Source organism: Gossypium hirsutum, chromosome A03 (genome assembly GCF_007990345.1).
Source record: "Gossypium hirsutum isolate 1008001.06 chromosome A03, Gossypium_hirsutum_v2.1, whole genome shotgun sequence".
NCBI classification, from domain to species: Eukaryota; Viridiplantae; Streptophyta; class Magnoliopsida; order Malvales; family Malvaceae; genus Gossypium; species Gossypium hirsutum.
The window spans coordinates 57,345,760-57,353,841 of NC_053426.1; positions in this window are offsets into that span (position 1 = coordinate 57,345,760).

The window sequence follows — 8,082 nt, forward strand, 5'->3', positions numbered from 1 at the left end:
TTACCGTTAAGCCTAAATATAATAAATATTTTTCAATATTCAAGATGTAATAATAACTATAATTATTCAAATGTAAATTTAATAATAAAATAAATAATAAAAAACCTTTTTTTTTCTTTTTCCAAACTTGAGATAATAATTCAAATAATAAAATTTTATATGGATACCATATAATAATAAAAATTACCTACAATAAAAATAAACAAAAAAAAATATCACATACAAATTCATATACATATTATATAATAATATTAATTATGTTTTTAAAATTCTTATATATTATATAATCATAAACATACAATAAAAAAAGCATTTTTAGTTATGTTATATACAATATTTCTAATAAAATAAAGCATCTATATAAATTTTTTGTTTTACATAAAATGAATTTGTATTGTGATATCATCATGTAAAAATAAAATTAATTATTACATTCAAATAAAATTATAAAACATCATAATTATTTAAATTTGTTTAAACCCACCTGACTAGACCTGAGAGAATTTGAGAAAATCTGAATTCGAAAATTCAAATCCCAAAATGGCTCAAGTCCAAAAAAATTTAAACCCTAATAAATTTGAATCCACAAAAAATTTGAGCCCGAGTTTTTTCGAATCTAAAGACAATTCAATTTGGGCACGCTCAAACTTGCCCGTTTATCACTTCTTTATTTCATGCATAGTTCATATAGATAATGTACATCAAATTTATCGGATTATATATTTTTCTAAGTAATTAATTATAGAAAAGATTAGAGTGAAATTTTATTGAGCGAAATCTGAATGTATACATATTTATACTTAGTTTGAACGTACCCGACATTGGTTGGATGTGTAGGAGGAAAAACATGATTTTCCACTTCCACACACATGATGCATGAACATAGATCAAAATCAAAGTCGCTAAAAACTTTCAGGATGAAGTGACCCAAACCTAACTATATTCAACTGTATTGGTTAAAATTTGAGATTGATTAAGTTGAAATATACTAACACTAAATAAATAAACCGTGTGGGGCTTCACCTTAGCCGGCCAGTCTCTTATTATTGACATTTCATACTAATTAATTAATGAACTCCCAAAGTATATAACCATATATGTGTACCCAACAGGCTACCTTCAAAGCCTATTGGAATACTAGAAACTAACAACCAGTGTGTTAATGTTATCTTATATAAAGCACCTATTCCACGATAAATCGAATGACATGTGGATTTTGAAGATGTGTGGAACGAGCCATCTTATCTAACTTGAAGCCTTTAAAATAATTGATGTATTGGGTGGGAGCCCAGCACTGCCCAAAGACAAATGCCATTTTCATCGGTCTCTTTCTTGATAGCGAAATCTCCCGCCAAAAAGGAGGTATCGATTCAAGCTACATACTTCCTCTTGCCTCTTAAGTTGGTTTATGTTTATCTTTATATATTTATATATATATATGGACGATTCGAAGCAGAAATATTACACATAAGATACCACATTTCTAAATTTCCAAGTTAGAAAATGAAATTGTTATAGTGTAATTTATTTTCTCTTTAAAAGTATTTAATTGGTATTTGAATTTTTTTCATCTAATTGATACTTGAATTTATATTCCATTACTTAAGTTGGTATCTCTGCACTAATTCCGTTAATTTGTGTTAACGTGACATTGATAACCAATATGATGATGACATGTGACATCCATGTGATGAGCATAAATTTTAAAAATAATAAATTAATAAAAAAGAGTTTAATTTTTTTTCGAATTTATTTTTAATATGAAAAAAGTTATATATTTTTATTAATTTATATATTTTTAAAGTTTTTTTCTATTTTATAAAATTTATATCTGCCATGTGACGTATTGAAAGACTACCATGTGTCATGAATAAATCGATTATCAATGCCACGTCACCATAAACTAACAGTGTTAGTACAGAAATACCAACTTAAGTAACGAAATATAAATTCATATACCAACTAAATAAAAAAAATATCATCATGTTATTAAGTCTTTGTATAAATGCTACATATAAACAAGTATATTAATTTGCATCTCACATGAACAATTCACTTTATCTTATCAAGTATATATATTATCAACATGTCCGTTTTACGGTTTATGTTTGGGTTCGGGGTTTGGGGTTATTCATTCCAACAATTTTATCTTTAAGGTTTAAACTTATATTCTCTCTTGCGAGTACAATGTGTATTACCATTACACTCAATACTTATACTTAAGATATGACCTATTGACTGAATGTTGATCCAACCTAAGAATAACTTAAATTTAAATCTTCGTTATTATATATATATATAAACTTGAGCTAGCAATATTTGCAATAATTATAATAAACAGTAATAGTATTCAAATATTCCATTATCGATCGAAATCCTAATTTTTCACTCAAATCCATATTCATATACTTAATTTCAAAAGGAAGAATGATTTTTTGGCTTCTAATTTTATAAAAAAAAGTCATTTTAACTTTTTTTTTGTTTCTTTTAGTCATTAAATTTACGTTATTTGTCAAATTATTCAAAAATAAATGAAAAAATTAACATTTGTTAACTTTGCTAACATGATATTTATGTGCATAGTATGTCAGCAAATAATTAAAATTTTAAAATTTTAGAAATTCAAAAAAATAAAATAAAATTATTTAAAAAGTATAAAAATATTAAAATTTATTTTTTAAAAAAATTAAAAATTTTAAAAATATAAAAAAACATTTAAAAATAATTTTTAAAATTATTAGCATGTATAAAAAATTATAAAAATATAGTAATTTTAAAAAAATTAATTAATTGCTGACTTAGATTGTCATGTGAGCACATCAATAAAAGTAACGGAGGTTAATTTTTTTCATCTATTTTAGAATAATTTGATAAAGAACATAAATTCAAAAGATAAAAGAGGAGGGAAAAATAAAATAATTTTTTTCATAAAAGTTAAGAGGCAAATAACTCATTATGTACTTCAATGTAAATGGCTCTTGTATAACATTATCTTAATAATAAAATAATAAGATGGATATAGAGTTAAAAGTAAAAACCAATATTCAGCCAAGCAGACAGGAACATAGTATAATCGATAAGAGAAACTGCAATATTTTGTTTAGTAAAAGGAAATAAATGAATAAGAAGAAAAACAATGCTATTTCTTAACTAAATCATTAAATTAACCATTAGTAAAAAATTAGAGTGCTTATATATTATGAAGAATGAAACAGTTGAAAGTGATAAAACGCTTTCACTGGTGATTTGTAAGAAAATGCTTCTAGTTGGAAGCGTTTTCAGCGTGTTGCATGGAAAACACTTTTAGTGTCTTTCTGCCAAATCACCTAAAAATACTTTGAGCTGGAAGCATTTTTCTCCTGATTTTTCTAGTTCCAGGTTTTTTCTAAATTAGGGTTATTGATTTTTAGGGTTAGGGTTAGGGTTTTGAGTACTTAAAGCAGGGTTTAGAGTTTTTTGAGATTTTTAATTATTTATTTTGTAATAATTTTTTGAGATGTTAAACAATAATTTATTTCAAAATTTAAAAACATCGTATTTACACCAATCGTATATTCGAATTGAAAAATTGAATTTGGATTTATAATTGAAACTCGGTCTACTCGACAGGAATGAAATTTTTGTTATTAATTTTTTTGCATTCTTAATATTAGTTTGATCCGATTTTTCAGTAAATTATTTATTCTCTTATCTGTTATTTTCTTATAGTTAGGTTTAGAAAATATATCCTGGGAATACCAGGATATATGATGGGTTTCTTGGAATAAGGTTGGGATTGAAATTTATAGAAAGAAAACGCTCCAAGTAGGACACACTGTCATCAAAGCACCAAAAGTGCATCTACTTGAAGTGTTTTCAGCTGACATAGTATTAAAAACACTTCTAGCTAGACGCTCTTTTAGTGCTTTTATTGACAATGCGTCCTACTTGAAGCTTTTTCTCTCTACAATTTTCAACTCCCCACTAGGTCTAGGGAATTTTTTGAACCAACTGCGAGTCACTTTTGGTCTATAAAACCAACTTAATTAAGCATCGAATGGCATAATTCTTTTAAGAGCTAAGAAAAATTGTAAGAAGATCAGAATAGGAGAAGTTCATATCTAAGGCATAAGTTAGAGCATCCTATTTGTGTAAAGTAAGCATTGATTTTTGTTGTTCATATTTAGTTACAACACTATTTCTTTACATGATGTTTTTGTTTCGAATATCTGGAATAGGTTATCCAGATATGAAAATGAGTGAATGTAACATACCTAACCCATATCCGTCACCAGAGTAGGGTTGCGGAGTGTTACCAGAGTTTTCAAAACATTTTTTTCAGATAATTCTTGTAAGTTACTATTCATTAACTGAGATAAATTTAAAACATCTCTTAATTAGACCCTCGAAGCCCATTACGAGCATTAGAATATAGTCGGGACTTAATCGGAACCTCTATGAATTTTTCACAAAATTTCAAAAATTTTCCAAGGTGCAAGGCTCACACTCCCGTGCTGGAGGCTATGTTCGACCCTGTGTAACTCTCTGGCTTGTGCACACGGCCATTCCACACACCTGTGTACTAGGTCGTATGGTTAATTAATTCCTTTCAAAATTAGATACAGGTTTCACACGGCCAAGACACACGCTTGTGTTCTAGGCCGTGTAGCACACACGGCTGAGACACACGCCCGTGTCTCTTCTTGTGTGCTCAATTCTGAGCATTCTATTTTTCAAATTTAAGGTGCAGGGAACACACGACCTAACCACACGCCCATGTACCAGGCCGTGTGTTACACTCGGTCTAAACACACACCTGTGTGTCTGTCCGTGTGGACAAAATAAAGTCATTCCTAGCTTCACTTCTCACCCCAAATCATACCAAATTTCTGCACTAAACTTACATCCAAATACCAACCAGCCCAAGCATTGAATTCAAGCAAACTCCACAATTCAACATGGCATATCATTTCATGCATAAATGTCTATAATCTTACCTTAGTTAAGACCTCAAGTTAGACATAATTTGATCAACTACTTAACATATATGTAGTTATCATAGTTTAACATTACAAGTATATTAAAACAACCTATTACTAGTCATTCCAATGACTAAATTACAAGCATCGTTTACATTTACATGCCAATATGGCCACTATATCGTATACATGCCATTACAACCATAATTGATTTACCATATTGTACCGACATGGGCCGATGGATAGTGTGAGTGATCTCCGCCAAACTTCCAATCCAACGAGCTTCCGATTTACTATAAAATAGGGAAATAAAACTAAGCAAGCATGAAATGCTTAGTAAGTTCATATAACATAGTACTTAACTCACCATTCATTCTATTTTGAGATAACTATGTAAGGCATATTCAATCAATTTGACCTCAAGCCCAACACACATCCTCATTGCCCTTGTTAGTCATATATTCCATAATAACCTCAAAACATATATGGCTCAACAATAGTCAAGTTTCCATGCACATATGCTTTCCACATCATGTATTCATTCAACGTGTATAAATCATCTCTTTATATTACAAGTGTAATTTCGTAATAGTTCATCTCGAGTTCAGATTATTTCATATCAAACTTTACCCATATTACTCGAAATATCAAGGTCTCTGTTAGTACACTCAAGGTGTACAAGTCTATAATCAAGGGTGTACATATTCATTAAATAAATTCCATGTACAATATCATCATTTCATATTTTCATATATCAATCATCGCGTATTGTCATTTTCATGTGTTCTAGACCGATATGTGTAATAACCCATTTCTTATCCATATCTTCACATGTCAAAAACTTTTACCTATTGAATTTATTTGAAATATTAATGGATACACAGGTAGTACACTCGAGGTGTACGAATCAGAATCTGTAAATTCGTGTCCAGTGGTACCCATAAGGTACTATTTCATAGAGTAGACTTTCGAGCCACACATGTATACAACAGGATTACCAGTCCAGGCTAAATCTTTTTTTATGACATATGCTCTAAGGAGCTTGGTTTAGATTACCTGTCCGGGCTAAATCCAATCCATAACATATGCTCGAAAGGACTTATATCAGGATTACCCGTCTGGGCTAAATCCTTTCTGTAATGAGATCAATAGGACTACTTGTCCGAGCTAAACCCCTTCAACAATAAATGCAGGACCTCATTCATTTCAGGAAATCACATATCCATCTAATTTCCATCTTATTCAACCGGGATTTAAACATTTTTCTCAAGCATTATCGGGCATGTGATTATTTCATACATCCACAACATTCATATAATTCAAATAAACACATTCCACATTCATTTCAAGCATATAAGTAACATTCTCATCGTTTATCCTTTATCATCTATCGGGCATTATCATTTAATTTAAACATTTTTATTTATCGAGTTTGATTAGATATGTATTTATGACATTTATACAATTTACATAAATACAATCAATGCAAGCATGTAAATAAACACAATTTAGTTACACGAACTTACCTAAAAAATGTTCGTGTACATAACATCTACTAATCCAACATTTTCCTTTTTTTCTCGTTCTAGCTCCGAATTTGGTCTATCTGGATCTATAAGAGTAAATTTTATATCAATTTATCATATTTCACATTCAAGTGAACTCAATTTTTAACCTAGGTAAAATTACTATTTTGCCCCTAACTTTTCTATAAATTTCCATTTCGTCCCTAGGCTTGGAAAATAAAACTTGTGCAATTTACTCCATATTCCAAGCCTAACCAAAATCCCATTACAAAATTTACAGCACATGTATTCATAAAAATTCAGCATTTTTCATCAAATTTCACAACTTTACATTTTAATCCTTAAATCATGTTTTCATCAAAAATTACTTTGTAAAAGTTGTTTATCTATCAACAAATTTTCATTTTCTACCATAAATTTCTAATTTTCAGCATATACATCCATGACCCATTTTCCATACTTTGATAACTTCTCAAATTGATCCTCTAAATAGATAGATTACGCTATCCTAGATTCAAAAATATCAAAATTACTAAAAACAGGCCAATGAAACTTACCCAATTTGGCCATGAAAGTTTCTTCTCTCTCTCCTAGGGTTTCCATAGAATATTTTGGAGAAGAAGATGATAAAAATTATTTTTTATTTCTATTTAATAATTTATCATCTTTTAATAATTTTAATTTCCAATTTAGTCCTTAGACTTTTTCTCATTTCCCATGGATGAATCATCCAAAAATATCTACATACTTTTTATTAATGGTTTAATTACCATATAAGGACCTTAATTTTTGAATTCTATAGCTATTTGATCCTTCTAGCTACTAGAATCCAACTTTTTTATTTTATACGATTTGGTCCTTCTCGTAATTAAACACAAAATTGGTAAAATTTTCTTATCAAAATTTTCACATGACATTTCTACCATATTACGGACCATATAATAAAATAAAATAAAAATAAATTTTATTTTCGGCTCGAATTTGTGGTCCCAAACCACTGTTTCGATTTCACCAAAATTGGGTTGTTACAATTTTATTTTCGGCTCGGATTTGTGGTCCCGAACAACTGTTCTGATTTCACCAAAATTGGGCTGTTACAGTGAATGAATTAATACTATTGTTTACTACAATGGTGAAGTGCGTGACACCGAGAATGGTTTCATTGTTTTAATTAGAGAATACAACGCTACTAACTTTTAACCAGAACATAGAATTGCTAGAACTTCAGAAAAGAATTAGGAGAAAAATTGTTGGATCCAACCAGATGAGAGTATCATCCATTAAATATCAATTTTGTGCTTCGGTCGACCCCGTCAGATATGACACTTTCAAAATCAGAGGTGCGAGAGGGTTGAAGATGATGGTCCAAACACATATTGACAATGGATTACAATTTCTCGAGTTATATGCGGAGTTTGCAATGAAGATGAAGGCCCTTGGAGGTCGATATATGTTCTTGTTTGAAAGGCCAGAACGGAAGAACAAGACGAGAGTCCAACAGCACAATTGTGTGGTAAGTTCACCGCTCTGTTAGAAAGTTCCCAATATGATATCCCAGAATCATCAATAGGAATATTCTCATTTATTTCGGCCCTAGA